Source organism: Symphalangus syndactylus, chromosome 13 (genome assembly GCF_028878055.3).
Source record: "Symphalangus syndactylus isolate Jambi chromosome 13, NHGRI_mSymSyn1-v2.1_pri, whole genome shotgun sequence".
NCBI lineage: Eukaryota > Metazoa > Chordata > Mammalia > Primates > Hylobatidae > Symphalangus > Symphalangus syndactylus.
This window is the reverse complement of record NC_072435.2, coordinates 128,782,166-128,807,513: the sequence shown is the minus strand read 5'-3', so window position 1 is coordinate 128,807,513 and position 25,348 is coordinate 128,782,166. Positions and strand designations below refer to the sequence as shown.

Below are 25,348 nucleotides of genomic sequence, written 5' to 3'. Positions count from 1 at the left end.
CTGGTTAACTCCCCACTACTGCACCTCAAATCTTCTTTCTTTAAGTTAAAGATACTATTTATGCTTGAATTGAAAGTCACCTGTTGGAGATTTACTCATTTTTCTGTGAGTATCTCCCATGTATCCATAAGGTATACATGTTTTTAAACTTTTCTGTTTTTCTCATTTTAATCTGTCAGTTTTCACAGAGGGTCCCATCTAAGAATTCCAAAAACATACAAAATTTTTTTCCTCCCCATTACAAGTTGGGCAGTTTTTTTCTAAAGCTAAACAAGTCTCACCTTACAATCCAAAAATCACATTCCTAAGTATTTTGACAACTACTTTGATGTTATTTCCAAACAAAAGCTACCACGCAATTACTTACAGAAGCCCTATTCATAATGACCAAAGGAAAAAAAGGGAATCAGAAAGTCTTACAATAGATGACTGTGTGGGAATCCACTCAGACATCAGAAGCTGTTATAAAGATTATGTAAATGAAAACATTTGAGATACCGAAGATAAAGGAAGAAATCTTACCAGAACTTACTTTATCCAATTAAAGCAGAGCTCCCAGAAAAATACAACTGCCATTAACCCCGTCCAAGGAGTTTCTTGCAAATTCAGCTGCCATGGAGGCAGCATACTCTTTCCCATTAGCACTGACAAATGAAAATGAAATCCTAAGCTCCCAATTGACTGAACAGACCCACTCTTGGCTGAAGGGACCCCAGAGTAACTTTCAAAACTGAGTTCTCAGCTTTGCTAGGATGGGATGATGGGGGTCAGATGCACATCGTTATACCCCCTCCTTTGCTAACCATGATGAGGCTTTCTTCCCTAAGGATTTAACAGAAACCAGCCCTTTCAAAGACTCCACCACTGATGTCAGCCTCTCCTTTCTTGCCTGATAAGAGACCACCCATGACGGAGAGGTTCTGGCCAGTGTACAGAGGATGCACAGAGCGAGTTTTCATGTCCTCTGCTTCACCTTTTAATGTCAGAGGGCTGAAAATTCCACCCTGGGATCATGCTAACACTACCATTTTTTTGTACATGGGACCCATGAAGAAGCAAGAAACTCAATTCTGCATGCATGCATTTCTCCTTCCATAAATATTCATGACTCCTCTTAGAGCTTATTAAATAAATGTATTTGGCCATTCCACTCAGCATAAATTACTATTTCCTTTACCTCCTCCTTGAAGCATCTGTTTCTGGCTTCTAGCTGGAGGCTATGCTTCCCAGCCTGTCAGAACGACAACCCTGCAGGCTGCAACCCTTTATAGGAAATACATCTCTCACTGGGTGCGGTGGCTCATGCCTGTAATCCCAGCACTTTGGGAGGCCGAGGCGGGTGGATCACCTGAGGTCAGGAGTTTCAGACCAGCCTGTCCAACATGATGAAACCCTGTCTCTACTAAAAATACAAAAAATTAGCCTAAATTGACTAATTTAAAATTGACTAAATTCTCCGTTCTCAAACTTCTGCTGACTATGTGTTCCACCAATATGGAATTAATTCTACTTCCTTTCCTGTTTGGATGACTTTACTAAGAATTATTTCAAACTTTAATGGCTCCTTTGAGAAAATTTTTATCTTCAAAATTGCCTCCTTTTAGACCTTTCCTTTCCCAATTGAGTCTCTCAACTCCCTATAATCACTGAAATTTTAGGCACCCCGCTCCATGCCTTGGAGGCTCTCAATGTGCTGAAGAATCTGCAAAAGCAAACACCTGGGGCTGAAAAATAAAATAGAAAAAAAATAATTTCTCACCCTCCATAAGATTATACGTCAAAACAAAAAAAAAACCTTAAAAATCTCCAAAAATGCTGGTGAGAGAAAAGCTTTAGCCCTCATATGAAGAAGAAAAAAACTTGTTCCATTTTCCACATACAGAGTTATAATACAAATATAAAATGGGGCAAAGACAAAAACCAATTCTTCTATATAAACTAGTGAATTTTGTAGTTATTATAATCACATTAGTCAGGGTTCTCCAGAAAGGCAGAATCAATAGGATATATGTAGACAGACAGATGAGAGAAGATTCATTAGGGGAATTCGTTCACATAATTATGGAGGCTGAGAAGTTCCACAATAGCCTGTCTCCGAGTTGGAGAACCAAGAAAGCTGGTAGCATGGCTCACTCCAGACACAAAGGACTCAGAATCAGGGAAGCCAGTGATGTAACTCTGATTCTGAGGCCAAAGGTCTGAAACCCTGAAGTTCAGATGTCAAGGGCAGGAGAAGAAAGATGTTTCCATTTCAGAAGAAGATAATTCACCTTTCCTTTTCCTTTTCCTTGTTGTTCTATCTGGGCTCTCAACCAATTGGATGATGCCTGTATTCATCCATTTTTATACAGCTATGAAGAAATACCTGAGTCTGAGCAATCAATAAAGAACAAAGAGATTTAATGGGCTGACAGTTCCACATGGCTGCAGGGGCCTCACAATCATGGCAGAAGGGGAAGCAAAGCTGTCCTTCTTCACATGGCAGCAACAAGGAGAAGTGCTGAGCCAAAGGGGAAAAGCCCCTTATAAAACCATCAGATCATGAGAACTCACTCACTGTCATGGGAACAGCATGGCAGTAACCACCACCGTGATTCAATCACCTCCCACTGGGTCCCTCCCATGACATGTAGGGATTATAGGAACTACAATTCGAGATGAGATCTGGGTGGGGACACAGCCAAATCACATCAGTGCCCATCCACATTGGGTCATGGTTATCTCAATGTCTTCCAGAAACACCCTCACAGATATGCCCAGAAATTGTGTTTTACTAGCTATGTGTGTCTCTTAATCCAATTAAGTAGATATCTAAAATTAACCATCAGAACATTTATGCCCGATTCATGGCTGAAATTTCAGGATGAAAGCTATGAAATCTCTCTTTGTGTTTGTATATCTATTAATGTATCTTATATATATGTGACATTTTCTTAACTCCAGATAGCATTGCAAAATTCATTTATAAAATCCTCTAAAAGTGCTCTATTCTAACTTGGCTTGGAAAAAAATAAGCATTTATAAAGAAATATTCACCAAACCCTAGAAATTTAGGAAATGATCAAATGTTTTTTAAGTTAACACGATTTGGATAAAACTTAGTTAAATAAGATTAATATAATATTTTTGGTGTAATAAAACAACTACATCTTCAAAGTTATCACTATTGAATATAAAACAAACATAAATTCCTATTCTGCTTGAGTTCCAGTCCAATAAGCTAATATTATACTCACTAGAAACGTAAAATCTTAAAGCTTATAGATTTGATTCTAATTAATTTGTCATTCTTATGAAAAACGTTATTTTCTTATGGTGAAAAGATACACATATATTTAGAGTTAGCCAGCTGGACTCAGTTTAGATGATCCCAATTTTGTTGCAACATCCAAAGCATCACAATCAGGAGCCAGTCGAACATATGCCTTCTTCTCTTTATCAGGACAAATGAGGGTGGTGACCTTGGCCACATCACTGTCATAGCGCTTCTTCTTCACAGCCTGTTTGATCTGGCGCTTCTGGCTTTAACATCCACAATGAACACAAGCGTGTTGTTTTCTTCTATCTTCTTCTGGCTGACTCAGCGGTCAGTGGAAACTTGATGACAGCACAGTGGTCAAGCTTGTTTCTCCTGGGGGTGCTCTTCCGAGGATATCTGGGCTGCCTCTGGAGTCGCAGTGTCTTGGGCTGCCTGAAGGTGAGTGACATGCGGATCTTCTTTTTTGCGTGTGGCTGTGGACACCTTTCAACACTGCCTTCGTGGCCTTTAAAGCCTTCGCTTTGGCTTCGGCTTTAGGAGGGGCAGGAGCTTCCTTCTTCGCTTTTGGTGCCATCTTGTGAAAAGCGAAAACCATTATTTCAAAAATAATCTGTTTACAGTAAATCTGCCTAACAGTAGTTTCCAAAGTACTTGTGGTAATTTTTAACCTTACAGTTAAGCTAAGTAAAAGATTTGCCTTAAATATCTAGACCATTTATAAATAAGATACAATACTAAAACGTTAATTACTGAACATAAATAATTCAAGTTTATATACTTTTGGCTTCCTATTTTTACAGAGAGACTAAAGATATTTTGGCCCATTAATAAACATCTTTTTTTCTGCCACAGTGAGAAATTGTATTATGAGGAAACACATCCCTCTAGATGTTGGGAGATGGTATATTCCTACATTTTCTAATCTACTATAGAATGCTAATATACGACAGTTTATAACTGTCTACTTCCTAGTTTTCTCTGGAAAATAAGAGATTACTAAGTATTAAAATTATAATCAATATATGTAAATAAAACTACTAGAAATAGTAGGATAACTAGAAACAACTCTATGCAAAACATGCAAGAAAAGTAGGGCATGTTTCACAAGTAAAGTAGGATGTATTTTTTATAAGGAAAATGATACATAAGATACAAAAAAAAAGAGATACCTAACCTTCCCTGTGTTATATTTGTATGGGTAAAATGTTATGTTTTCAGAAATTATATAAAATTCCCAGAAATGTGTCAATGTCCTCCTTATCCATGCTATGTGCCAGTATAGAGTAATGAGTCATAATTCCAATTATTATTTTAAATTTTGTGCCAGGTGCACTGGCTCATGCCTGTAATCCCAGCACTTTGGGAGGCTGAGGAGGGTGGATCACAAGGTCAGGAGATCCAGACCATCCTGGCTAACCCGGTGAATCCCCATCTCTATTAAAAATACAAAAACTAGCCAGGTGTGGTGGCAGGCGCCTGTAGTCCCACTCGGGAGGCTGAGGCAGGAGAATGGCGTGAACCCGGGAGACAGAGCTTGCAGTGAGCCAAGATCGCGCCACTGCACTCCAGCCTGGGTGACAGAGCAAGACTCTGTCTCTAAATAAATAAATAAATGTTGTATGTCACAGAAAAAATCGAATATCCTTGTCAGTTGTGGTATAATGAACTCTCATCAGATCTTTCATCACAGCCATTTCATTCTCTATATTATTTTGATATTACTTCCCCCTGATGCTTTCCTGAAAGCTCCTGCAATCAGCTACAGGTCAGAATGTTCATCTCCAACACAGGACTCCCTCTGAGACTCACGGAAAAGCCCATGACAGGTACTCTGGTTATAGGCTTCTGATGATATTGCTTAAATAACTTTAAGACCATGCACTTGACTCAGCGAAGATCTCCAGAAGTCTGGTTGAGAAATTGATGGGTTCATGACACTGCTAACCCAAGATCCAGCAAGACTGGAATTGATTACATGGCACTGAATGAACTGATGAAAATTGATTATAATTTTATAGCTTTTTGGAGCACTGCTGGTTCTTTAATGTTCTAGTTTCTGGATTTAAGAAATCTCTTTCTCTTAATCTAACTGTAACTTACAACAATTTAGTAGATTATACTTTTGTAAACAGAAATGAAGCATTTATCTTTTTTCCCTGCCTGATTTTTCCAGAATTTTGAAATCCTTACTGAATACTCTTATTTTCACGATGATATAGTTGTTAGCAAAAGTCCAGTAAGAATCTATTCGCCTTATAACAGGACATAATTGGAAATTTTGGTTATTTTACTGGAATATCATATTTAGGAAGTGTACCTAAGATCAGTTATGACCAGCAATTTTAAGGAAGTAAGGTTGACTTTTATGGAGACAATGCTTACAAAGCACTGTGAGAAATGGGAAAGTTATTCCTCAAAGATTATAAAGTCACAGCTATCCACTATTTTTACGTGTGTGTGTGTGTGCATGTGTGTGTATTCCAAACCAGTTGTCCTAGCTTGCTCCAGCAGGCCTGGACAGAACTAGACAAGCCCCAGCCCGTAGTGCAGGCCATTCCTTATTTGGAGATGCTTCCTTAACTATCCCTGGGCAACTTCCTTTTCTTTCTTTGTTCTATTCTCCTTACCTAATTAAGAAAGTTTTAAACTAACAGCCAATCAGGTAAAGTGTAAAATGTGAGGTCCTATTTCAGCCAATGGAAACTGGACACAGCACTAGGGTAGACATATCAGGTTATAAGTAACTCTGTCTTCTTTGTTTGGTGTGCTCTTGTGGCTGGACAGCTATTGAGTAGCAGCCTTTATGCAGAAAGTAAAGCTCGCCTCGCTAAGAGATCATTTGTTTCCACGTTAATTCTTTTTTTTTTTTTTTTTTTTTGGAACACCAAAAACTTCATTCCCAACAGCACTCTGAGAAAAGCCAGCCTGATACCTAGATTACAGGGTTCGCGGCCTTACAGGTTAGTAAAGAAAGTCATTTCCTGGTAGGCCCAGGAATTTAGGGATATTTTGGGGGCTTCAAGAGGAGAGGAATTCACACAAAGCTATGAGGACTGCGGCTGAAATCTGATAGTATGTTCTTAGCTTGGCTTTTAGCCTGAATTAGACCTTTAAAAGTCAAATCTGAGATTCTGTATGAAAACTTCCAGCAAAGAAACTTGAAAGCACCTATGTGCTCATCTCCTGTTCTTGCTGCACTTATGTAAATAATCAAGCAAAATCTAACAAAACTAGACTTATTTTTAAAACAAGAATAGTCTTACTTTATCATCAAAAATGATGGTTACTACAAAGAGAAATTTTATGTTTCAATGGAAAACTACAACATGGCCGGGCATGGCAGCACATGCTTATAATTCCAGCACTTTGGGAGGCCAGGAGTTCAAGACCAGCCTGGGTGACATGGTGAAACCCCATCTCTACCAAGAATACAAAACTTAGATGGGCATGATGGCATGTGCCTGTAGTCCCAGCTAATCATGAGGCTGAGGAGGGAGGATCGCTCACACCCAGGAGGTAGAGGTTGCAGTGAGCTGTGATTGCACCTTTGCACTCCAGACTGGGCGACAGAGCCAGACCCTGTCTCAAAAAACATTTTTTTAAAGGAAAACTATAGCTATTGTGGACTATCAGATTCTAGTCTTGTTTCTTGTTTTGGGGCTATTTTTACCTCTTTATAAACTGGATCCTGCCATCTGATGGATTTTGTCCCACAATGATACTTGTGGAATAAGAAGCCAAGTATTGTCTCTCCTACTAATATATCTATTGTCAGTTAATTTGAAGGTCTCCAGCCCTGGAACAAAGTTAGAAGAGGAAGGTTTTGCTCCCCATAATGCATAACCAAATTGTGGTACATTCATGCAATGGAATACTATTTAGCCATAGAAAGGAACAAACTATCAACTCACACAAAGACATGAGTGAATCTTGCATGCACATTGCTAAGGGGAAGAAGACAGTCTGAGGAGAATACACACAGTGTGACCTCATTTAATGAGACACTGGAGAAGGCAAACTACACAGATGGGAAGCCATTGGCTCCATGGGGTGGAGGTTTGAAGCATTCCATATGATACTTTAATAGTGGGATACCTGCCACAATGCATTTGTCAAAATATGCAGAATTTCATGGCCAAATGGGTAAATCAAACTCTATTCAAATTAAATAAAATTACTCAGGATGTGGAGTATCCCAGGACAGAATACATCATGTGAAAAAGAATTTATGCTACAAATTACTATGGTTTGGATGTGGTTTGTCCCCGCAAAACTAGTGTTGAAATTTGTCCCCCAATGTGGCAGTGTGGGGCTGTGGGGCCTCGTGGACAGTGTTTGGGTCATGGGGACGGATCCCTCATGAATAGATTAATGTCCTCCATGGGTGTGAGTGAGTTCTGCTCTCACAGGAATGGATTAATTCCTGCAGGAGTAGGTAATTAAAAAGAGTCTGGCTTCCTTAGCTTCCCTCTTGCTGTCGCTCTTGCTATGTGATCTCTGGTGCATCCCTTGCTCCCCTTCCACTTTCCACCATGAGGTGAAAAAGACTGAGGCCCCACCAAATGCAACTGCCCAATCTCAGACTTTCCAGCCACAAGTATTGTGAGCCAAATGAACTTTTTTTACTTATAAATTACCCAGCCTCAGGTATTCTGTTACAGAAGCACAAAATGGACTAAGACACAAATGTAGGTAAAAACTCACTGAAGATGCAGGGAAAATGGTGTTGACCTAAGTCACTTTGAAAATGAATAGAATCTGTAGGCTGAAGGCAAATGAACTATACTTCATCATTGGATTCCATTTTATAAAGTTCTTTCCAACAGAAGCAATTGTGAACAATTGTAAAACCACAGTGTCTGTATCTGGAATAAAACAATGACTTACATAAGTTGCAGATGGTGGGAACCAGGTTTCTCACTGTTGAAGTGGGAGGTTACAAATTAGCAAGGCGAGAAGGCTAGAATGATTCCTGTGATAGTAGATCAGAGGTGGAGACATCCACGTAAACTTATGTTTAGTTTAATATAGATACACACAGTTCTACATAGAAAACTTTATAATTAGGTGTGTATAGGTAGGTTAGACACACGCATGTACTTCCTAGCATTGCTAATGAGGGACAAGATACAATGTGCTCATTCAGCCGCCAGATGTAAGTTTTCCCACCATTCTGAAAGAATCAGGCTCTTTGAAGAAATGTCTGATACTAGAACTGGGACAGTAAATATAGGAGCCAGGATAATCTGGAAGTATCAGAAAGTAGGTAAGTACAAAAAAATTAAAATATATCAAAGAAAAATGAGCCAATAAAAACAGCTACCGATGGCCAACACAGGAATGAATTGTGCAACATAATGCTGCAGTGTTGAATACTAACTAAAGCTTAAAGTAATTATCTAGGTGTCTGTATTTGTATACATAGGTGAATAAGCAAATGGAGTTGCATAGAAATCTCCTTTGCAAAAGAATTCCAAATAGTTGATGTAGACACTCAGCCATCAAGAAGGTGGGGCCAACTCCTCACTCCATAAGTGTGGGCTCTGCATAGTGACTTGCTCCAAAAGAACACATGCAGTATGGACAAGGAGGAAAAATAACTTCACAGTGGAGAAACCTGACAAACGGTAGCTCTGCCAAATGATCCAAGTGAACATCAAACGTGACAGTTCACCTTGAGAACATGAAGTGACAATGGGGGACATTCTACAAAACTCCTGACCAATCCTCCTCAGCACTATCAAGGTCATCCTGAGATGGAAAGCCTGACAAACTGTCACAGCCAGGAAGAGCCTACGTGATGACTACATGTCATGCGGGATCCTGGATGGGATCCTGGGTCAGAGGAAGACAGAACTAAGGGAATGCAAATGAAATAGGAACTTTAGTTAACAATAGTCTATCAGTATTGGTTCATTAACTGTGACAAATTATGTAAGATATTAATGAGCCATGTGAGACACACGGATAGAAGATGTTAATGAGAGGAAACTAGCTTGTGGCTACATGGGAAATCTCTGCTCTTTTTTTTGGCAATTTCTATGTAAGTAAAAAAAATATGTAAAATAAAACTTTATTTAAAACACTGTTTTTTTAACACTTCCTTGTTTAATTATTTATACCATGAATTACTAGTAATTGACACTGTTAGCTAGTCCTGTTTTTTTAAATAAGAGCGTTTATGACACAAAAAATTAAACAATGCAGACTGATATATAAATCAAAACAAATGTCCTTCACATGTTTTCTGTTACAGTAGTAACACATATGTGTTACTTTGTAAAAATATGTTCCAATGGCAAATTGATTCATTGTGATGGGACCACTTATTCGAAAGACTTCTTGTCTTTATTTTGTTCCCAAATTTTGTTCACAAAATTTATTTTGTTCCCAAATTTATTTTGTTGTATTATGGCTACCTTTTAGCCATAATACAATAGAATCCAATATTGGCCACTGAGAAAAAATATTCAAAGAAAGAATGTGAACAGAACTTATGACCATGACGATTCAATGTTTTACCACAATGCTTTCTAAAACAGAAGAGTGTGAAAGGATATTCAAAGTCAATTTCCTCAGCGAGGCTTTGCAGAAAATGAGGAAACTACAAAAACAAAAATGGCAGGACATTCTATGGGTGATTTTAAATGTTGCTATGTTTTATGGGAAAAAAAACTTTACCTTTTAAAGAATCACAAAGAATTATTGGAAACCCAAACTCTGGAATGTTTGCAAATTTAGTTGGGCTTCTATGTAATTATGTCTGTATAGGTAGCCATGAAGTTGATGATTTTTTAAAAATCTGTGCCTTATTTGTGTAATAAAATACACAATGAATAATTAATGCTCATGGGAAAACCTTATGAAGGGAAAACAAATCTTGGGGACCCAAAATCACTAAGCTAAAGGGAAAAGTCAAGCTGGGAACTGCTTAGGGCAAATCTGCCTCCCATTCTGTCCAAAGACACCCGTCTGCTCACCGAGATAAATGCATATCTGATTGCCTCATTTGGAGAGGGTAATCAGCAACGCAAAAGAATGAAACCATTTGTCTCTTACCTACCTATGACCTGGAAGCCCCCTCTCTGGCCTTCTCACCTTTCCAGACTGAACCCATGTACATCTTACCCATATTGATTGATGTCTCATGTCTCCCTAAAGTGTATAAAACCAAGCTGTGCCCCGACCACCTTGGGCCCATGTTGTCAGGACCTCCTGAGGAGGCATCATGGGCGCACATCCTCAAGCTTGGCAAAATAAACTTTCTAAAAAATCTGAGAACTGTCTCAGATTTTCAGGGTTCACACATGTCAGGTAGGATGTCAATGTTTATAAAACAGACATTATTCTATCTACTATTAGAAATATGCTGCCAATTAACCTTAGACTTTCTCAACAAACTAAAAAATGTTGATGAGGTACAAATAATATATCTAAGCTTAAACAGTGTTGCTAGTTTTAATATACCTACTTTTCAATTTTTCAATACTATTTTTACTAATTTAACACTGTAAGAAAAATGAGTAACTAAAACATGAATAAAAGTGTTTACAGGGGGTGCACATGTTTCCTCCAGCCTCTGCCCATCCCCAGCTTTCATCCCAACTGTCCTGATGGTGGCTCTAAGCATCTCTCCTTTCTCTATACCAAGATCTCTCCCCAGAAACAAACCCAAATCTTACTATATGTTATGGCACGTTATGATGATGAGCAGCGATGAGCAGCCGAAGCCTCAAGGAAGGGATGCTTTTGTAAAACAAGACTTGTAGAATATAACGTGTGAAAGTAAAGCCCGTGGCAGAGCTCCCTCCTCAGCACACAGGGAGCAGACAGGAAGCTTTCGCCTCACATTCCTCAATGGCCTGCAGCCATATTGGCATTCATGATAGTCATTGGTATTGTTCTCCAAATATTTTCAGTTCATTTTTTATGAATGCATTCTGACTGTTCCATTCCACCTACTTAAATTTTCCCATGGCCACATGACTTTTTTTTTTTTTTTTTTGGTCAGTGGAGGTAAGAAGAAATACCATGTGACTTTTTCAGGAGAAATCTCCAAGAAACAGAGTTCCATTCTGCAGGCTTTTTTCTCTTTTCTATAGCAATGGGGATCTTATTGATAGTCCCTCCTTCTGTCTGGATTCCTGTGTTAGGATGGCACAGCACAGAGCTACCTCTCACCTGACCCGTGATGAGACGTAAATAAATGACGAAGAAGATTTTTGAGCCACTGATATTTGGAGGTTGTTTGTCACCACAGTTTAACCTAACCCCCATTGACTGATGCACGGCTGAAGAATGAGTCCGAACTGGATCTGGACAAGACGTGTGAAGAGCGCTCCAGGCTGAGTAACATTCAAGTGTTGTCTCAAAGATAACAGTGAGCACGACATGTTATTGGGGTGGGTGTGGGATAAATAAGGTATATCAGGTAAGAATAGTAAGAAATGCAACTTTAAAAGACGGTGCTGATTTGGACTGTGGAGAGATTCAAATGCCCTGCTTAGCATTTGAGATTGTGATGGATGAACAAGCTAATTAAGAGCCCAAAACGAAAGCTTGGGATAAATATCTGAGGGTGTCTAATATCCCATCTTTCATCCTAGAATGGGCAGAGTCCTTGACCCCCTTCTAGGGAGACTTCCAAAAGAAAAAAGACCTGCATTTCTTCAACAATCCACACTGAGAGACTTTCCTGCACTTTTGACCTGTGGCTAACACTCCTCACCTTCCATTCTGTCATCAGTGTTTTGGGGATGCACCTTTAACTCTCTATGATTTACGGGTTATTAAGTGGCCCTTATAATTCCCTCCAGAGGTGGAAAAGACTAACGATGATGGTGTCTGAGCTCACAGCAGCAAGCAGGCGTGTGTGCTCAGCAGCCACGTGGCTCATCTGCTAGGAGCTTACTAAATACGATGTTCTACAACATTGCTTAACACAAGGGGAGACGCTGCTGACTCAGAGGGTTTAATTGTTCACCTACTTCTTTTTCTGCCCTCTTGGGCTCCTAAAATGAAAAGAACCCTGGGGTGATAAAGTGAGTCAAAGGGGTGCCAGCTGCATCACAGCAAAATAGATTCCTAAAAAATCCCTGGCCTAAGGTAACAAACAGCCTTGGCTGGATAAGTTTGAATGTGCTGATAGTGGACATGGTAGAGTGAAGGTGGTTAAAATATTCATATTAAAGAACTTCCACACAGATTGCAAGAAAAGAGAGAGGAATGGAGATGGCAGCACGATTCCCTACAATGAAAGCAGATGCTTTGAGACCAGTTATATTTGTTCTGAAAAAAATAAAGACAGAAACCAAAGTTTAGCCTGAGGCTACAATTAATTTGGCAATAAGCGAGAGGCACATATGGCATAGACAGATTTAAACATTTCTCCCTTATATTAATACAAATACTAAAATTACAAATACTTTGATTCCAAATAAAACAAATATTTTAAAAATTTAATGAATAAACACTGGAGTCTATAGTAGTATTTGAAGGAGATCTCACAAATGGGCTTGGTTTTTGAAGGTTAGAACTGGTGGTCTAGAGAATTCACTTCATTCCAGAGAGAGAAAGAGAGGAATCTTTCTTACGCTCTTCTTGAACTATGGATACAGCAGAAGAAAACATGAGGATTTCACAGATTTAGTGTGCAAAAAGTCACTGGGTTCTCTAAGAAGTCTGGTTTTCTTCTGCTGCAAAAATAAGTTTGTTGAGAAAAAATGAGTTGGAGGAGGCTGTTATTGAATTGAAGCACAATTGTTTTTACTAATCTGCTTATTACCCACTCTGTAAGGTGGAAACAAATTATTCATGCACAAGGTCCTCTTACTGTTCCTGGAATGCAGTGAAAAGAGAACAGATTAGTTTTTCTCCTCAGAACACAACCACTGGAAACATCCTACCTCAGATGAGATATTGCTTAATTATTTTCAAAAGACAGTGAAAAATGATGGATGTAAACGTTTGCTACAAAATAAATACATGCTAGAAACAGAAGCATCTGGATCACAGCTATATTAGAGCTACCTGTGTTCCCCTGTCACTGAGATTAAAACAAAAATGTCCAATACAATCATTCATAGCATAGGAGAGGGGAAGTTGAAGGATGGAAAGGCCAGTCATAAAAGGATTTCAGAATTTCAGTCCATAAGGAAGTGGCTTTGTGCATTGTCTGTTACCGTGTGCAAGGCGAAGTCTGGAGAAAGAAAACGTGCAGTAACAAGGGCTCTTTTGCCCATCTCACCTCTCTAGATACCAAGTTTCAGACACGTTGCATTTTAATTGAAAGGTTGATATAATTTTTTAAAAAATAACACTTGCGGTGTTTGAAGTGACAAATGCCGCTGTGACAAAAAAGCAGGGAAAGGAAATTTAAAAAAAAAAAAAAGCAAACAACAACAAAAACCCCACAAAAAAGCAAACAACAGACAAACAAAAAACAGAGGAAGAACCCTGGGCTGTGACTACTTCCAGGAAGGGGCTACAAGAGGCAGCTGGAAATTCTATTTGCTTTGCAACTGTGAGTTTTCTGGCCTGCTTCCTGTCTAAAGTATATTACTTTGTTTTTGGTTCATGAAGTTATCCCTTTCTGTTTTCTGGAACAGCTATGTATTTTCTTTATCTATCATCAATCTATCTACCTGCCTATCATCTATCCGTCTATTTACTATCTATCTTTTCTACCTTTCATTATCAAGAGCTTGGATCAAGCAGGATAGAATTCCAGTGTGTGTTCACTCTACCATTTAAAACAAGAGCTCTTGTAGGCATTCTCCATCACACCATAAACCTGAGCTTTCTAAAACAGGGTGTGGCAAACTAGCATGCATGGGCCATGTCTGACACAGTCTGTGTTTGCAAGTAAAGTTGTAATGGGACACAGCCACATACGTGTGTTATATAATGTCTCTGGCTACTTTCATGGTATAATGGAAGAGCTGAGTCATTGAGAGAAGGACCACATGGGTTGGAAAACTTACAATATTTAACATTTAGCCCTTTGCAGAAAATATTTGCTGACTCTTGTTTTAAAAGATCTTTGTTTAGAATGCTACCTATTGCCTTCTGGGTAGAATTACAACTCTTTACCACAATCAACACAGCTTCAGCCCTGCTTCTATATCCAGCCTCATCTATTATTTCTGCTTCTCCTCCTTATTTTCCTTCTGGTCATGCTGATGGATTGTCAGCTTCCCGGATGTGCGAGAATCTCTCCTCCCTTCCCGACATTCTCATGCTTTCCCTCTGCCTCTCAAGGACTTCCTGTCCCATCTCTCATGACAAATCTCTTCTTCATTCTTTAAGATGCAGCCCCTTTGCTCCTTCCTTAAAGATGTCTGTCTAGCTTCATTTTGGGTGACATGCTCCTTCTGCATCTCCCAGAGCCAGCCTGTGTGTCCGCTATGGCATTTCTTTGCCTCTCTGTGTCATATATCACCAAATCTGCCTAAGCTTGCATGAGTCACTGCATGACAACTTCAGACTCCACCAGCATTGTCCCCACTAACCAGGAGGCTTAGACATTTGTCCAGTAAGCTCAGGGTTGTGGGGTGGTAGCAGTAACCAGCTGGTGAGCATCATTTCTTACACCAGAATCAAATCTGTAGATCTCTGCCGTTCATAAGTATTTGGAGTTTAAAGTTAGCACAGATTTTCCTTAAAATAAGAATAAATGGTTTGAGTAGGCTTTTGGAACATAGGATTTTCTGCTGGTTCATTTCGGTGTTCAGTATTCCCACAGGAATCTAAACACGACTCTGCTCTTAGCTGTGCGACCCTGGGAAAGTTACTCAATCTCCCTCAGCTAAATTTTGCTGTGTGAGTAATGAGAAGAGAGTTGTGATTTGTATTTAGTGAGTAATAACAAACAAAAGGCATTTGGCTTTCTGGAACCTGGTATGTAGTAGATCCTCATGAAATACTAGCTCCGTTGATAAAACTAGACCAAAAGGAGCTTTCAAAGTCAACAACAGCATCATGCAGTGAAGGACGTAGATGAGAAGCTGCTGCTGCTGCTGCTGCCTGCAGCTCCTGGAGGCCCGTTTTGTCCGTGACTTAGCAGGAACGCACTACCTTTCTATGAGGAGACACTGCCCACAGAAACCAAGGCCATTCTTTGAAGACAAACATGTTTTAATCATCTTTACATTACGTAATAGTGTAATAAAAATAATAATTTATTAATAATAATATAAAATTATTTATATTATTATGTTACGACTTTTGTACAGAGCTTTACATCTAGAGATTCTGAATGGTACTTGTACCAAAACAGAGATATAAACCAATAGAACAGAACAGAGCCCTAAGAAATAATACCACACATCTACAACTATCTGATTTCTGACAAATCTGACAAAAACAAGAAATGGGGAAAGGATTCCCCATTTAATAAATGGTGCTGGGAAAACTGGCTAGCCATATGTAGGAAGCTGAAACTAGATCCCTTCCTTACACTTTATACAAAAATTAATTCAAGATGGATTAAAGACTTAAATGTTAGACCTAAAACCATAAAAACCTTAGAAGAAAACCTGGGCAATACCTTCAGGACATAGGCATGGGCAAGGACTTTATGTCTAAAACACCAAAAGCAATGGCAACAAAAGCCAAAATTGACAAATGGGATCTAATTAAACTAAAGAGCTTCTGCACAGCAAAAGAAACCACTATCAGAGGGAACAGGCAACCTGCAGAATGGGAGAAAATTTTTGCAATCTACTCACCTAACAGTGGGAGCTAAATAATGTGTGCACATGGACACAGAATGTGAAATGATAGACACTACACACTTGAAAGAATTGCTGGCATGAGGCAGGTGGATGATGAGAAATTACTTAATGGGTACAATGTACATTATTCAGGTGATAGATACACTAAAATCCCAGACTTCTCCAGTACACAATTATTCATGTATTAAAATTCCTCTTGTACCCCTTAGATTTACACATATTAAAAAAGAAAATGAGCATGATTATAAAACGAGCAAAGATAGGAACAGAAACACTTCTAAATAATATATACAGATGGAAAATAGACATACAAAAAGATGTTCTCAACATCATATCATTAGCAAACTGTAGATTGTACATTAAGCAATAGTAAGATTCCTCTACAAAACTATTAGAATTGCTAAATCCAAGATACTGACAAATTGGCAGTTTCCTACAAAACATTTACTCTTACCATAAAATCCAATAATCACACTTCATTGTATTCACCCAAATGCTTTGAAACCTTGTATCCACACAAAAATGTGCACATGAATATTTACAGCAGTTTTATACATAATTGTCAAAAAATGGTAGCGACCAAGTTATCCTTCAGTATGTAAATGTATAAACAAACTGTTGTACATGCAGAAAATGGAGTATTAGTCAGTGATAAAAACAGATGAGCTATCAAGCCATGAAAAAACACGGAAGACCGTAAATCTTATTAGTAAGGGAAAGATACCAATCTGAAAAGCCTACATATTGTAGGACTCCAACTCTATGACATTCTGGAAAAGAGAAAAACATTGAACAGTAGAAGGATAAATGGTTGCCAGGAGATATGTGGGAGGGAGGGATGATTAGGCAAACCTCAGAGAATTTTTAGGGCAGAAAAACTAATTGGTATGACACTACCGTGGTGGACACCTGTGATTATATATTTTCCAAACCTACAGAATGCATAATATTGAAAGTACATCCTAATATAAACTATAGATTTTGGGTGATAATCATGTGTTGCAGCAGGTTCAGCCATGTAAAAAATGCCCCACTACGTTGCAGGCTGTTGATGGTGGAGAGGCTGTGTATGTTTGTGGGCATGGAGTGTACAGGAACTCTCTATACTTTCCACTCAAGTTTTGCTGAGAACCTAAAACTGCTCTTAAAATATGTAGTCATTAAATTATTAATAAAATCATGTAAAAATACATATAATGATAAAGCAAACCAAAAGAAAACTTCAGTAGCTATTTTAATAATAAGGGAAACATGGTTCAAAAAATAATATTACCGAGATTTTTAAAAAGTCATTTCATATTGAGAGAGGGGTTGATTAATTAGAAGGATATAATTTTAATTATGTATTTTCCTAATGACAGAGCTTTAAAGTAGGTGAAAGAAAAACTGACAGAACTATGAGGAAAAATAGTCCAAAAAGTTGTCATCAAAACCTCAATACTTCTATATTTAATAATTGTCAGAAAAAGTAAACAAAAATTGATCAGAGATGTAGTATGCCTGAAGAACACTATGAACCAGTTTGATGTAATTGACATTGTAGGACACTTTGACCAAAAAAAAAAAAATCAGATAATTCCTTGTTAAAATTAACAAAGTACCTTTCCCAAGTCAGAACATATTCCGGGCTACACAACAAATCTCAATACATTTAAAATTATTCAAGTTACACAGACATTGTACACAAATGTACATATCAGTTTTATTGTAATAGCCAAAAACTGAAAACAATCTAAATGTTTCTCAAATGAACTGATAACCTAAGTATGGCATATACATACAATGGAATATTCATCAGCAGTAAAAAGGAATACACTATTGATACACACAACAACATGACAAATATGACAATAAGTATTCTGAAAGAAGCCACATCAAAAAAAGAGTACATATGTTCTTATTCCATTTATATAAAACCTTATAAAATGCAAACTAATAAATAATTATAGATACTTATTAGTGGTTGTCTGGGGATGGTAGATGTGTGAAAGGAAGGGAAAGAGTGATATCAAGGGACAAGTGAACCTTGGAGGCATATGGCCACCATCTTAACAGTGAAGGCCTTTTTACTGTTGTATGCATATGTCAAAACTCTTCAAACTCTACACTTAAATATGGACAGGTTATTAAATATCCATTGCACTACAAAAAAGTCATTTTAAAATCTAAAAAATCAAAACGAATGTATCTTAACCTAACCTCAATATCCTTATTTTGAAAATCTGAAGATATTTTAATAATTTAACATTCAGTGCATAATTGTTCAGGGCCTCAATTAATCACAGCTATTGAAACACATCAATTAGCTGACCAAGAGTACCTGCCTATTTGTACAGTACTGATGTGCATTAGGGCACTCCATTCATATCAGAAGTTTTTGTTGATGGTCATATGTCACACCAAATAGGATATGATTTATCTTGCAACAAGAACTAAAATGTTAATTTAATTTGACACTGTAGATCAAGATCAAGTTACAGATAAACATTGCAGAAGACATATCCTTAATACTTACAGGTCAAATAAAGAATAAATAATCTGATTATTCTGTATTGCATGCCTGTTCTAAAACATCTCATAATACCCCATAAATGTACACACCTACCATGTACTAACAAAAATTAAAAATAAAAAAATAAAGTGAATAATCATTTTAAAACCACTAATTTTAATGCTTGGCTGATTTAGATGAGGTTTTTCTTGTCTCTTTGTTCTGATTTCTCTACAGTATGCAACAATTGCTATCACTCTTAACAAAGAAATCCCAAAGAGACATCCAAGGTAAATTATTTCTATGATCCCAGGTCTGCTGAGATGTAGAATAGGAAAATTACACTCAAGGGACCACTTCAGTTGGTGAATATATGCCAGGCTGAGGGAAAGCACTTCCACAAATATTGTTTCCAGTCAACAATGGACACATCTCAAACGCATATCAGAAGAAAACACAAAAAGAGACACTGATCTAAGAGAACATTTGTGTTAGTAAGTCATTTCATCTCTCTAGTTCTCTTTTTTATGATACTAAGTCTTAAATATTTTTATGTATCTGTTTCATGCAGGCCCACAGAACTTGGAGTTGATAATAAATTTTTTAGTTTTTAATATTTTCAGAAAAGTCACAGGCTTTCTTCTACTATCCTATTCCTACTGGAATTTCCATGGTCTCTCTTCAACAGCAGTGCACACACCGACATAATGCACTGCCTCTGAGATGCTCTTACGTCTGCTTTTGGAAATCTCAGTTCTTTGCTGACTACTCTGAGTAGCTTCCAGCAATCCTTTTTCAACTGATTCCTCCTATTTAAGAGGATAATGTTTTTCATGTTAGCAAAAGTGTAGTATGCAAGATAACTATTAGCATAGAGAAAGAAGTAAAACGCATTACACATTGAATAAGTGAAATTAGTGCAGATATAGGACTAAAACTCTGCAGCTACTTCTTCCACTGAAATCTGGAACCCTTCAAAATCATGCAGAGTCGAAATTCATCATAACCCTAACACTAACCCTAACCCCTAACCCTAACCCTAACCCTTCAAAGCCATGCAGAGTCGAAATTCATCATAACCCTAACCCTAACCCTCACCCTCACCCTAACCCCAACACCAACCCCAACCCTAACCCCGACCCCGACCCCTACTCTGACCCCGACCCCCAACACTGACCCTGACCCCCACCCCGACCCCGACCCCCACCCCCGACCCTGACCCCGACCCTAACCCCTAACCCCGACCCTCACCCTAACCCTGACCCTAACCCTGACCCTCACCCTGACCCTGACCCCTAACCTGTAATTTTTTTTTTTGAGATGGAGTCTCGCTCTTTCTCTCAGGCTGGAGTACAGTGGCGCAATGTCGACTCACTTCAAGCTCTGCCCTCTGGGTTTTACCCTTCTCCTGCCTCAGCCTCCTGCATAGCTGGGACTATAGGCATGCACCACCTATGGCTGGCTAATTTTTTTGTATTTTTAGTACAGACGGGGTTTCACCGTATTAGCCAGGATTGTCTCGATCTCCTAACCTCGTGATCCTCCCACCTTGGCCTCCCAAAGTGCTGGGATTACAAGCGTGAGCCACAGCGCCCGGCCTAACCTGTAATTCTTGACTATAACACCTAACTCCTAAACTGTAACCTCTAATTCTTCTCTGTAACACCTAACCCTTAACTGAAGCCTAATCCCTAAATTCTCAACCTAACATTAACTGTTTTTAGAAAGATTATAGAAATATGTACATTTTTAAGAATCAGTTGTTTCAACTAATGTCTACTTCTGTAGAGAAAATACAGATTTAAAAATCTTTATCATTCTGTCCTTTCACAATGTACTTTTATTTTCTTTGGCTTATACCTCTAAGCCACTGTACACAGGAAATATTCTGCTAACTTAAAATGCTTTGGTTTAATCAAACCACCCATGTACCATTTCTGTGACTGCAGACCCATGAGTCACCTCAGGTGGGCATTTTGTCATGTGGCAGTGATGGCAGTTGCCCACCTCAGAGTCATGGGAGCATTTGATGACCTGGCACATATGCTCCAAAAATACTTCTGAACTCTCCAACCCCACTTCCCATCCTGTACCTGACTTACGAGGGAAAGAAGCAACTACTGCTTCTATGCAGCTTCAGGTAAAGGAAAACTCAATAATATACATTGTCTTATACAAAAGTTTGATATTAATCATAGATTCTTTGACATATATTTTGGTTTTTAAAAAGCACTACATTGCTGTAGGGACCAGCCCCACAGGGGTGGTGGGTCTTTCCCCGTGTGCGGAGATGAGAGAGTGTAGAAATAAAGACACAAGACAAAGAGATAAAAGAAAAAAACAGCCGGGCCTGGGGGACCACTACCACCAATGCGCGGAGACCAGTAGTGGCCCCGAATGTCTGCCTGCGCTGTTATTTATTGGATACAAAGCAAAAGGGGCAGGGTAAGGAGTGTGAGTCATCTCCAATGATAGCCAAGGTCACGTGGATCACGTGTCCACTGGACTGGACACCTTCCCTGCCTGGCAGTCAAGGCAGAGAGAGAGAGGGAGAGAGAGAGAGCTTACACCATTGTTTCTGCATATCAGAGACTTTTAGTACCTTCACTAATTTTGCTACTGTTATCTAAAAGGCAGAGCCAGGTGTACAGGATGGAACATGAAGGCAGACTAGGAGCGTGACCACTGAAGCACAGCATCACAGGGAGACGGTTAGGCCTCCGGATAACTGCGGGCGGGCCTGACTGATGTCACGCCCTCCACAAGAGGTGGAGGAGCAGAGTCTTCTCTAAACTCACCCAGGGAAAGGGAGACTCCCTTTCCCGGTCCGCTAAGTAGTGGGTGTTTTTCCTTGACATTAATGCTACTGCTAGACCACGGTCTGCTTGGCAATGGGCATCTTCCCAGATGCTGGTGTTACCGCTAGACAAAGGAGCTCTCTGGTGGCCCTGTCTGGGCATAACAGAAGGCTTGCACTCTTGTCTTCTGGTCACTTCTCACTATGTCCCCTCAGCTCCTATCTCTGTATGGCCTGGTTTTTCCTAGGTTATGATTGTAAAGCGAGGATTATTATAATATTGGAATAAAGAATAACTGCTACAAACTAATGATTAACGATATTCATATATAATCATGTCTATGATCTAGATCTAGTTTAACTCTTGTTGTTTTATATATTTTATTATACTAGAACAGCTCATGCCCTCAGTCTCTTGCCTCGGCACCTGGATGGCTTGTTGCCCACACATTGCAGTATTATTTATCTTGATTACTGAGTTTTTTGATACTTCACTTGCTTTCATCCTATTCTTAGCCTTATTTGGGAGAAAAATAATCTGGGACACCTGGGTGGTGCTTATAGATCCAGAATCCAGGGGGTGTCACGTTCCCCACCTGCTGGGTCATTTCACTGAGAGGTGAGATTACAACTCGGGTGATTAGAGCAGCCTGTCCTGGGGAAGGCCTCGACCATGACCCAGAGGAAGGAACTGCAGGGCTGCAGCCAGCCCGTTCTGAGCTTGTGAAATAACAGCCTCTGGCCCTCTGAGCAGGGCTGTCACACCAAAGAAGGGGTCATTCCTAACCCTCTCTGGGTCGTATGTTGGGGGATGATCCTGCTTTCCTGTTCTCTGGCCCTGTCCACATCTGCTTTGTAAGGGCTCAAACTCCAAGAAGAAAGGAAGGGATGATGAATCACTCCAAGAAGCCCTAGGCTCCCTCTGTCCTTCTACAAAATTCTACCCAGGACACCAGTCATGCCCTCTCTTTTCCTGCCCGTGTATCTCCCTTGGTGTTCCCCAGAAGACTGGCTCTCTATAATTCTGTGAGCCTACACAAGGGGCCCAAATGACAGATCCCCAACAGCTATGAGCCCCCTAATAAGCAGGCAGACATTGGACAGGTCTCCTAAGAGGTACTTATCCCAGGGCCATCCAGTGGCTTCAAGATGCGGATAGGGCAGGGCTCCCTCAGGGGAGCACCGGTGATGGTGGGCATTCCCAGATGGAGAACAGCAGCTCAGGATGGAACAGAGGTTCTTACCATGTTGATCTAAATCATCTTCCAGCCTTCTGTGGTTCAGCTAATTACAATGGAAGAAATGCAAGAATTCCCAGGAAATTTGTTTAACAGACATATAATGATAGAAAACTTACCAGATTTTGCATGTGCTAAAGATAGTGTATATAGAAAGTAAAATGATGATGAAAAGAGCACTTACGCTGGGTGCAGTGGCTTACGCCTGTAATCTCAGCACTTTGGGAGGCCGAGGCAGGCAGATCACGAGGTCAGGAGATCGAGACCATCCTGGCTAACATGGTGAAACCTCGTCTCTACTAAAAATACAAAAACTTAGCAGGGCGTGGTGGCAGGTGCCTGTAGTCCCAGCTACTCGGGAGGCTGAGGCAGGAGAATGGCGTGAACCCCGGGGGGCGGAGCCTGCAGTGAGCTGAGATCGCGCCATTGCACTCTAGCCTGGGCGACAGCGAGACTCCATCTCAAACAAAAAAAAAAAGAAAAGAACACTTACTGAATATTGACTCCAATTATCTCAGTCCCACCAAGGAAGAGGCCCTATTGTTATCCCCATTATGCCAGAGGAAAAAAGGTACAGAGAGGGTCAGTGACTTGCTCAAGGTCACACAGCTATTAAGTAACTGAACTGACAGTCTACCCCAGGAAGCATGGGTCCAGGAAGGAAGAGAAAATCTAGAAATAGTGGGTAAGTATGCCTTAGAATGTATCATGTGTTACTAACGGCATTTCACATTAGAGAGCATGGAGGGAACGGGGAGACAACCTATATTTACAATAGGCGTTAGTAACTCAGATGCTGGCACTGCCCTTTTTTAAAAGTAACGCTTAAAAAGGGTTCGTTGGCCAGGCGCGGTGGCTCACACCTGTAATCCCAGCACTTTGGGAGGCCCAGGCAGGCGGATCACGAGGTCAGGAGATCGAGACCATCCTGGCTAACACGGTGAAACCCCAGCTCTACTAAAAATACAAAAAATTAGCCAGGCGTGGTGGCAGGCCCCTGTAGTCCCAGCTACTCGGGAGGCTGAGGCAGGAGAATGGCGTGAACCCAGGAGGTGGAGCTTGCAGTGAGCCGAGATCACGACACTGCACTCTAGCCTAGGCGACAGAGTGCAACTCCGTCTCCAAAAAATAAATAAATAAATAATTTTTTTAAAAAAGGGGGTTTGTTCTCAGCTGGGCACACTGGCTCACGCCTGTAATCCCAGCACTTTAGGAGGCCGAGGCAGGCAGATCACGTGAGGTCGGGAGTTTGAGACCAGCCTAACCAACATGGTAAAACCCCATCTCTACTAAAAATACAGAATTAGCCGGGCATGGTGGTGCATGCCTGTAATCCCAGATACTCGGGAGGCTGAGGCAGGAGAATCGCTTGAACCCAGGAGGCGGAGGTTGTGGTGAGCCAAGGTCGTGCCATTGCACTCCAGCCTGGGCAACAAGAGCAAAACTCCATCTCAAAAAAAAAAGTCGGGGGGAGGTTTGTCCTCATTTAGAACACTTGCAATTTAAACACTGAAGTGCTGAAGTTAAGAATGAGGACTTTTTTGGCTAGTCAAGTGAAGCAGTGGGAATAGAGAAAGAAATCTGTACATGCTTGTGACCAGTTAGTTGTAAATGCCACTGCACTTGAACTAACCAAGGATGTGGACTTTTGGGCTCATTTTGGCAGCGCAGGTACTGCAAGTGGAATGACACAGAGATGAGCATGGTCCCTGTGCAAGGATGACACAGAAATTCGTGAAGCTCCATACTGTTTTAAAAAAGAAGATAAGAGGTCCGGTGTAATGGCTCACGCCTGTAATCCCACCACTTTGAGAAGCCGAGGTGGGCGGATCACTTGAGGTCAGGAGTTCTACACCAGCCTGGCCAACAACGTGAAACCCCAACTCTACTAAAAATACAAAAATTAGCTGGGCGTGGTGGTGCGCGCCTGTAATCCCAGCTACTGGAGAGGCTGAGGCAGGAGAACCACTTAAACCTTGAAGGCAGAGGTTGCAGTGAGCCGAGATCGTGCCACTGCACTCCAGCCTGGGTGACAGAGCCAGACTCCATCTCAAAAAAATAATAAAATAAATAAAAAAGAACGTAGACTTTCGAGTCTGACAATTAAGAGAGGCCAGCCTGGGCAACATAGCAAGGTCACGTGCCTAAAAAAATAAAAATACATTAAAAATGTGTTGAATTCATTTAAATCTAACAGTATAAATATTTCAACATTTTAGGCCCCATTGCTTTACATTCATTGGTCCTTAATGGGTAACGAGCAATCTTTAGTCCACATGGCAGGATGTAAAGAGAGGACTATCACTCTACTCTGTTCTGTACCTCAGACAGCTGCAGTCTGTTCTCCACCCCTCGCAGGGGGTCCAGTTCCAATAGACTCAGTCAGTCAGTACTGCTTCTCCACAACCGTGTTGTCCTGTTGTTTCTAATCCTTAAAAAGAAATTTAAAAATAGAAAACCACAAAATCATTTTATAAAAATTAGAAAATGTGGATAAGCGGCCAGGCGCGGTGGCTCACGCCTGTAATCCCAGCACTTTGGGAGGCCAAGGCGAGCAGATCACAAGGTCAGGAGATCAAGACCATCCTGGCTAACAGGGTGAAACCCTATCTCCATTAAAATACAAAAAAAATTAGCCGGGCGTGGTGGCAGGCGCCTGTAGTCCCAGCTACTCGGGAGGCTGAGGCAGCAGAATGGCGTGAACCCCGGAGGCGGAGCTTGCAGTGAGCCCAGATGACGCCACTGCACTCCAGCCTGGGTGACAGAGCGAGACTTCGTCTCAAAAAAAAAAGAAAAACAGAAAATGTGGATAAGCAAAAAGAAGAAAAT

At 40.2% G+C, this 25,348-nt stretch overlaps 1 non-coding gene and 1 pseudogene across 1 annotated transcript; one reads left to right on the top strand and one right to left on the bottom strand.

Moving 5' to 3' along the window:
• Positions 1-3,242: 3,242 nt before the first annotated feature.
• Positions 3,243-3,835, bottom strand: LOC129461136 (large ribosomal subunit protein uL23-like; annotated as a pseudogene).
• Positions 3,836-24,169: 20,334 nt separating this feature from the next.
• Positions 24,170-24,273, top strand: LOC129461303 (U6 spliceosomal RNA). The gene has a single exon (XR_008650460.1). It is a non-coding gene; the product is annotated as a U6 spliceosomal RNA (small nuclear RNA).
• Positions 24,274-25,348: the final 1,075 nt, after the last annotated feature.